Source organism: Hyperoodon ampullatus (assembly GCF_949752795.1).
Source record: "Hyperoodon ampullatus genome assembly, chromosome: 11".
Classification (NCBI taxonomy): domain Eukaryota; kingdom Metazoa; phylum Chordata; class Mammalia; order Artiodactyla; family Ziphiidae; genus Hyperoodon; species Hyperoodon ampullatus.
The window spans coordinates 53936822-53945322 of NC_136924.1; positions in this window are offsets into that span (position 1 = coordinate 53936822).

Genomic DNA, 8501 nt, shown 5'->3' on the forward strand with positions numbered 1-8501 from the left:
CCTTTTTAACAGTGGAACTTTCTTCCTCTATCCTGTCTTCAGTTTTCCCATCTTTGAAACGATGGGGTTGGAGCTAATGATCCCTTCCAAGTTCTCAGATTTTAATTTTCAGGCCCCCCAGGGTGCGCAGCTGCAAGGTGGGGCAATCCCCACCTTGCAAGGGACTCACACCACTAGCACAAGGGGGGGGTAAGCCTCGCCATTTTCTCCAGGAAGGAAGCCCGCTTAAAGGGAGTAGGAGCCCTTTGTTTGCATAGATGTCATTTGTACAACCGGAAAGCAGAGGTTGAGCCACTGCCAGCCAGAATCCTCACCCTCCCTGGACTGGGAGCACGGGGACATATCCTGGACCCCAGGTAGTTTAGGGAATAAAGGAGAGTGTCCCTGGCCGGGCAGAAAGCAATGGTGCCTCAGAGTTTGGGATTGGAAGGTCTGTCCCTTCCAGGATGGGACCCTGGGCGAGGCCAGACCTATCAGGGTGGGAGTGGGGTCTGGCCAGGGTTGCCCTGATGTCCAGCTGAACCGACTGTGGGATGGAGTTTCAAGGGTGGGAGCGCTTCCCTCCATCAGGGGAGTTTTAGGTCAGGAGCAAGGCTGGGAGCTGGGGAGACAGTTGAAACTGACCCCACAGAGCCAGATGGGCCATCTGAGGACCAAAGTGTCCTGGATGGGGTCCTCCAACAAGAACCAGAAGGTTGACCTTCACCACGACCGCCAGCACTGACTGAACACATACCACGTGTCACCCACGAAGAGCTTCCTACGTGCTATCCCGTCCACGCCCACTGCAACCCTTTATAGGTACTATCGTTACCCTCATTTTACAGGTGAGGAAACTGAGACACAGAAAGGTTGGGAAATGTGCCTCAAACAACAACCTTCAAAACACATCAACAACCACTTAATTATGTCTGGGTTGCTATGCAAAGTTGTCTGGAATCAGATGCATCGGAATTAAAGGGACCTCCGTGGTCACCTGGTTCCACTTCTCATATGATGTTGCAATGCCTTAAACAACACTACATCATCACTCTGCCTCCACGGGAGGGCCTCTGGTGTTGAGGGATCATGGGGCTGCTCATCCCCCCTTCCCAGATCAGATTCCCAAACCCCAAACCCCGAGACATGCTGACATGGAAAAAAGTCGACAGGACAGTAGGAAAAATCCATTTGGCCAATATAGGAGCACACATCCACACATTCATGCAAAGATGTCTCATAAACTTCGATGTGCATACGTATGTATACAGAGACAGACACATTGAATTGTATTTCAGACAGCTTTCTTTTCCTGGACAGACAATGCTGTTGCTCCTTTTTCCAAGTTCTCCCCCAGTTAGGTCCCCCTGTCAGCTTTCCACCCTTGATGGGAAGCTCTTCTTCCCAAGGAGCCACAGTGGGGGCCAGCCAGTAAGGTGGGAATCCCAGGATGCTGGGTCCCTGAGACCCGGGTGGGGGGAAATTGGCAACAGGTGCTTGTGGATAGTATACCCACAATGAGAACACCAACGGAGGTGGCTGCTCCACGTGAGAAAGCGAGGAGAGGCTGCAGCTATGGCCTCTGCCAAGGTTTGGAGGGTGGAGAAGAGGGTGCAGCTGCCTGGGCAAGAATCCAGGAGGCTGTCAGCTGTCGGTGCGAGGAGTGGGGATTCCAGCAGCAAATATTTACTGGTGCTCACTTTATGGCTGGTGCTATGCTGATACTGGACTGGCAGGGTTCAAGCTGGGCTAGAAAACTGTTCTTGGAACCCACTGGCTTCTGGTGGGCTAGAGGACAGAGAAGCCCCAGCATTAGGCCACTGTTTGAAGTAGATCACACTCATCTCTGGGCTTCCAAGGGGGTCAGGGGTCTGTGAGGACCAACAGGCTATGAGAGAGACTGACCCAGGGGACTACTAAAGGAGACGTATGCCCAGACCAGCCTAGACCACCACCCTTGTGCTCTCTGAAACCAAGGCCAAGTCACTTCTGCACACGACCAGAGACTGGAAGGGCCCTGCAGCTGGTCCAGCACAGGTGAGGCCTGGAGTCACTTACCAAGGGGACCCTGGCACCTGGAGATGCTGGATCTCCAGCCTCCATCCCACCATGACCTGGAAGTGCCCCAGGATGGCAGCCCACATCTGATCACTTGTGAGCCACGTCAATCTGTAGTCTCCTCTTACTGAGTGTGTCTTAGAATGGCTCCACGTGTGGTTTTCTCCCACACTGGTTTGTGTGCTGTGTACCACGATTTGGTTCCCAAGCTTTTTTTTTTTTTTAAGTTTGTGGGCATCCTTGACATTCAGCATCACACTCACCGCCAACCCTAGGCATGTTAGTCAGACATGCTGCCTGCCCCGTTCATCACAGTGTACTATGATGTACCCAGGTGGTACTTCTGGTTGTGCCGGCCATGCCCCATGCTGGTCCTCTGCCTGAAATGCCCTCCCCACACTCATCAGCTGTCCATCTCTTATTCATCCTCCAGGCCCAGAGCAAATCCACCCTTCCACAAAGCCTGACTTCCTCCTCCACTTCTGCCTATGGACTCAATACTTGATATTTTGTCATGTGTCCTTTGAAACACATCACAGCCGCCTCTGATAGACAGTGATGCCAACGAAGTGTCGGTTAACCCCTGCACCGCCGGTTAACTTTTCATCCATACAGGTTGTTTCTTCAGCTGGCCTCTGAAATTCCTTGAGATAGGAACCCTGCCTCCTGGGTCTCCTCTACTGCTTTGTATTGCCCGTGCAATGTGTGTTAGATAACTGTCAACTTGTGCCTGGGACCAGCAATGAATCAGTGAATGAGTGAGTGACTGAATGAGCAAACTGAGCCTTTGAGCCTCACTTGTGATAAAGGCCCAAGGGAAGATGACTAGCAAAACGGAGAGAACAGATGGCTCCCTCCAGGAGCTCTGGAGGCTCCAGGGTTGGTACTGGGGGTGGGGGTGGGGCGGAGGGAGAGGGCTTATGGGCAGTGGCTGGAAGTGGGTGCAGGGAGTCATTCTGTAGTTATATTTTCATAGCAAACACTATTTTCATTCAGGAGTAATGGAAATTTGGCAGGGGGGACCCAAAGCCCCAAACCACCTGTTGGCAACACCACCGCCAAGGGGCAGCCAGTGCAGGGATCGGCTAGAACTCAGAATTCCAGCAGCTTCTGAATCCACAATGCAAAGATCACTCAACTTTACCCTGCTTTTTAGGATCCCAGATAACCAGCTGCCTGCACTTTTTGCCAGCTGTGTTAATGTTTGTTTTATACCGCCTGCTAGTGATTGTAAAATAAAACTTCTGTTTCATGTCCTCAAACCCCAGTGGCTTTGGAGAGGGTCTGGAGGCACAGATGGGAAAAAGAGAGGTGGCTGAGACAGGCAGACAGTGAGAAGGAGGCTCGGAGAGACAGCGGGGGAGTGAGCAAGGGCCAGATCAGGGAAGGGCACCGGGCGGAGGCCACTCAGGAACGAGGCAGGCGTGAGGCACCTCGCACACCTCTCACCCCAGGTGTTTGGGCACAGCCGGCTGCTCTGTCCTCACAAAAGCCAGGACAGGACTGGCAGGGGCAGTTCCCGACCCATGATCTGGAGATCTACAATCTGTCAAAATTACCATAATTACTGTGTTGAGGTAGTTGGATGATGGACAACTTCCCCCTTCCTCATGCATCTGAGCATGCGCTCTGTTGTGCAAAGCGAAGTGGATGCAAGGGTGAGTTGCTCAGCGTCTTACGGGACGACGGAACGGAGTGCACCGAAAGCTCGGATTGGGGCCAGCAGAACACCATGCTGAGACCACTGGTTCTAAGCCAGACTGTCTGGGATTGAATCCCAGCTCTGCCGCTCACCTGCTGTTCAACCCTAGGCAAGTTCCCTGACCTCTCTGTGCCTTGGTGTCCCCTGTAACTATAGAGCGAATAAGAATACCTTACAGGGCAGTTGTGGTGACTTGAATGAGTCAAGACTTGCAAAGACTTAAAACAGTATCGGGCACGTAACAAGACCGGATAAGTGTGTGTTAAAAAAAAATAATAATAAGGCCACATAAGATCTAATTTACATGGGATGGTTAGGGAAGGCCTCCCTGAAAAAATGACCTTTAAAACAGAGACGTGAGAAAGTGGCAATCTTTCTTTTTCTTTCTTTTCTTTTTCGCCACGCTGCAATGCTTGTGGGTTCTTAGTTCCATGACCAGGGATCGAACCTGTGCTCCCTGCATTGGAAGCGCAGAGTCCTAACCACTGGACCGCCAGGGAATTCCCCATAAGGTGATTTTTAAAAAAAATAATTCCAAAAATAAATTTACATTTCAAAATGTACACTTTGAGTACTTTCAAGTCTTGGGGATGATTCTTTAACGAGTCACACATCATCCAGCTGACCTGGTTCGGTTGCTGAAGGTAACACCTATTTTCTGGGGTTGCAGCTGTAGCCTGGGGAGCTGAGCTTTGCTCTGAGGGAGGCCAAGAGCTTCAGTGGGAACAACTCACAGCTCTGGCCTCCTAGGCCTTGGCTCTGTTTGATGAGATTGCCAACAGTTGCACGGCCCAGAAGACAAGAAACGAGAGGAGGGACAGAGAAGGCTGGCCTCCTCCGTGGGCCACCAGAGTGCAGCCTGGGTCTGAGGGCTCCCCCTCCAGCACCCAGGCTGCCCCGCAGGGCCCTGCCCCAGTGGAGCTGGCCATCCACTTCTCCCTCCAACTCTCACCCTGGAAGGCTCTGCCGTGTTCCCTAAGTCATACTCTGGACCTTGCCCCTCACTTGATGTCATGAAAATGCCCCTTATGCCACTGCCCGGGGACTCTTCCTTTCCTGTTCTCCCCCTTAAAGTGACCATTAGAATCCTCCCAAGTTACATACCTACATAAGAGGGGCCTCCTACAGACAACTGGAATTCGGGTAGGCTGCAGTAGGAGATATTTAGGGGCAGGGAACTCTCTGAGAATGCTTCTAACACAGTTGTGCTCCCAGCTGACTCTCCCTCCTGCGGGCAGTCTGGCTGGGGGCCACCACTGGGAAGGTGCTCAGGAAGGTGGGGAGGCCCCACAGCCTCATGACCAAGAGGGGTCTGCACCGTCTCACCCCGTGTGACGCCTTGAGCTGTCTAAATCAAAGACACTAATTGCAGGAAGACATCCCAAACCCTTCGAGTCCAAATCCCTGTTTATAAATAAGGAAACTGAGGTCCAGGGAGAGGAAGGGACTTGTTCAAGGCCAGGTGCCGCTGAGGCCGAGGCTCCCGCACACACGGCCCATCTGCGGGAGGACGGCCCTGACACTGGCCTGCGCTGCCTCAAGCTCTCCCAGAGCACTTTTCTGGGAGGCAGAGCCAGTTTAAAACGTCCTGCTGCCCTGGCGGCAGCACAAAGTCACCCTCTCTCCGCCCCTCTGCTGGCTAGAGCCCCCTGAGTGCCAGGAAAGCCTGAGCTCTCCTCCAGTCAGCAACCGGGAAGCAGCTCTGGCTGCCCACAACTCACGCTCCAGCGAGAAAACTGAGGCCCCGAGCCCTCCTCAAGGGCCAACAGGATGGCAGGCAGCGTGAACGTCTGGCTCCCTGGCTCGGGGTCCGTAACACACACAAGCAGCCAGAGCCTCACACTTTCCCACACAAAGTGGGTCTGGGCTCTGAGCCCAGCCTTCCTCCTTCTTCTGGGGGTCCCTAGGCCCATACTCCTGCAGAAGCAGCCCCTCTGGCCCCATCAAGACCACCTGGCCCATGCACGAAGGCCCCAGGCATGGGAGAGAAGAGATCTCAAAACACAGGGGAGTCAGACTTGGCTTCTCAGAGAGATCAGTTTCATCATCGCTGGGCGGGATGGTAGCCACCCATCACTTGTACCACAAGCCCCTTCCAGGGCCCTGTCGGGCTGGGCTAGGCTCCGGTCTTGAAGAGCCCAGAGTCTCAGAGAGGGTCACCCAGATTGGCTAGGGCAGCTGGACAGGCCTGAGAGGACACTTATGTACTTCCAGCCCATGGCCTTGGCACACGTGAGAAGCCCAGAACTTTGTGCACGGGGCAGGGTCTGAGTACACATTCTGGAAATGCATTTATGCTCTGGCCTCCATGGAAGGGAGGAGAGATCAAGAACAAGGGCCAGGTCAGAGACCTTCCCAGCCACCAGCCACCATACTGATACTCAGGTGGTTTGTACCAGTGGTGAGCTGAGAGCACCCCAACTCTGGAAGGCAGAGCTGTGAGGCAGGCATGCAGGGTTCTGGGGGCCGGATGGCTGGGACCATGAGCCTGCAGCCCAACGGAGCAGCTGTGGGCCTGAAGGCTTAGGGGTGAGCAGTGAGACCCCGTGGCCCTAGGCACGCACCTCTCTCTGGCCTTGCCCTCTGTGGCATCTCGTCCCCTCTGATGGCCTTGTACCGTGCCCATCTGCCTAGCTGCGTGGTCTGCTCCAGGACAGCCAGGACTGCCCGTCTTGTAGGTAGGACTTCCCTACAAAGCCCATGGTAAGTGTTCCAAAATGAAGGGAGGGAGGGAGACATTTATAAGCTGTGTCTATCCCTACGAAAGAAGAAAATGTTGGGGTTCAGAAAGGTTGCATCTGGAGTGCCAGGGGCACGAGGAAAGGCATGGATAGGGAGGCCCATCGCATGGGCATGGCTGATACACAACCAGTTCCTTCGCCAGCCCACCCTGTTATTAACCAGTTATGTGACCTTAGGCAAATCTTTATGTGCTCCAGTTTGACTACAAAACAGGGGTAAAAATACCTACCCTATCATCAGGGTAAAAATTAAGATAATAGATGTGAAGTGTGCCGGAAAAGGTGAAAACACTATTCAAATCTAAATCTATTAGCGTGATAAATACTGTGAATAATAGCAACATTAAGAAGATTAATCTTTGCTGCTTGGAAGGCAGAGCAGGCAGAGGCCCGGGGCTGCCGGGAACACAGAAGCCCTGGGGAATGTGAAAGCAGGTCTGCCCCCTGCCCCCGCCCCCAACCGTGAGCTCTAACTTGCTGGATGCCTTGGTAGGGGAAGGGTGCTAGATCACCAGCTCCAGGTCTGTCCTGCTTGGAGGGGGCTTGGGGAGAAAGGGGATGGCTGGCTCCCAGGAGAGAAGCGGGAGCAGTCAGAGGGTCGGGGCTCCCCAGGCTGCCCTACCCTTTCACCAGGTCCTGCTCAGTCTGCTGGAGGGGAACCCTCCCTGGCGTGCACCCCACAGTTACAGTCCTGGCCTGGTCCCCAGGCTGCCCCAGGGCTCTGCAGGGAAACTAAGGATAAGAGGGTAAAAGAGGATGTTAGGAATTACCACCTCTGTTCTTTCTCCCCATAGGACACACACACACACACACTCCCTCTGTGCTTTACCCCACTTTAGGTAAGAGATTTTTTTAAAGGTCTGACCTCAGACATCCTTCTTTCAGCAGTCCCATGAATTCCTCCTCCCATCGCAGCTCTCCCGAAGCTGGGACACACACTGGGGGCCCCCTACACACAGCCCGGGCTGCTAGGGCACACAAGGGATGCCTCCACCCCATGCCTGGGCAGTCAGGGATACAGAAGGTGACACAGCCCTCAGAGCAAGAGGCCACCGTGACCTGGAGCCTTTCCTTCCGCAGTGGTCCAGCCCATCACTGGGGCCTTCGGCTCCCGGTCTATGTCCCCTGCCTGCTCTGGGCACTGTTTTCCTGGCAAGGCCTCTCCCTACAGGCTCAAAAGGTGTCCAGCCCCAGAGACTAAGGCAGCTAGAGGTGGCCAGGCGGTCAAGGTGGAAGGGAGATCCCTGCACTGCGAAAGCTCCTTGGGGACACGGGTGTGACCACAGGGAAGAAAAAGAGAAATGCTGATGGAGGACACTAGCCCCACCACGCTTGGGTCCCACTCTTCATCACAGGGCTGGTCTCACCCTGGGTCTGAAAGGATGGAGAAGGGCGCCTGGCTGGCCGGTCTGGCCTTTGCTGAAACGTTGACAGACAATGGGTTTAAGAGAGAAGAAAGGTCCTGGGAGTCCTGACTCACCGGGCCTGCACTTCATGTCATGACTGCTCAGCTCTGGAAGCTTCCGTGCCTCAGGGTCCTCCATCTCTACCCATGGGCAAGGGCACTGGCTTGGTTACCTTGCCGTCTGCCCCACCCCAGGCTGTTCCTGAGGGAGTGGGCTCCCCACTTCCTCTGAGGCGATGCTGCCCCAGCAGGCAGAGGACACAGGACAGCCGTCAGCTGTCACCTCAGCTGCAGAGGCACAGCTGCAGTTTACTTGTTTGCCACTAAGAGCTGAGACCATCGTATCACACCCATCTTACAGACGGAGAAATGGAGGCGGAGAACTGTTCATTGACTTGCTCAGACGCACTTAGAAACCCGAGGCATAACCCCAGTTGGGTTGCCTCCTGCCGAGGGCTCTGGCCCTTTCTGGAAGCAGTGCGTGTCCATGACCACAGGGATGAGAGGTTTGGCAGTGCAGGAGCGAGGGTAGGTGAGGGTGTGTCCAGCCTGAGCCCCGGCGGCTGTGCCAGCTGCCTCCTCCTCCCAGGTATGGGCCCACTCCCTCCACATGCCC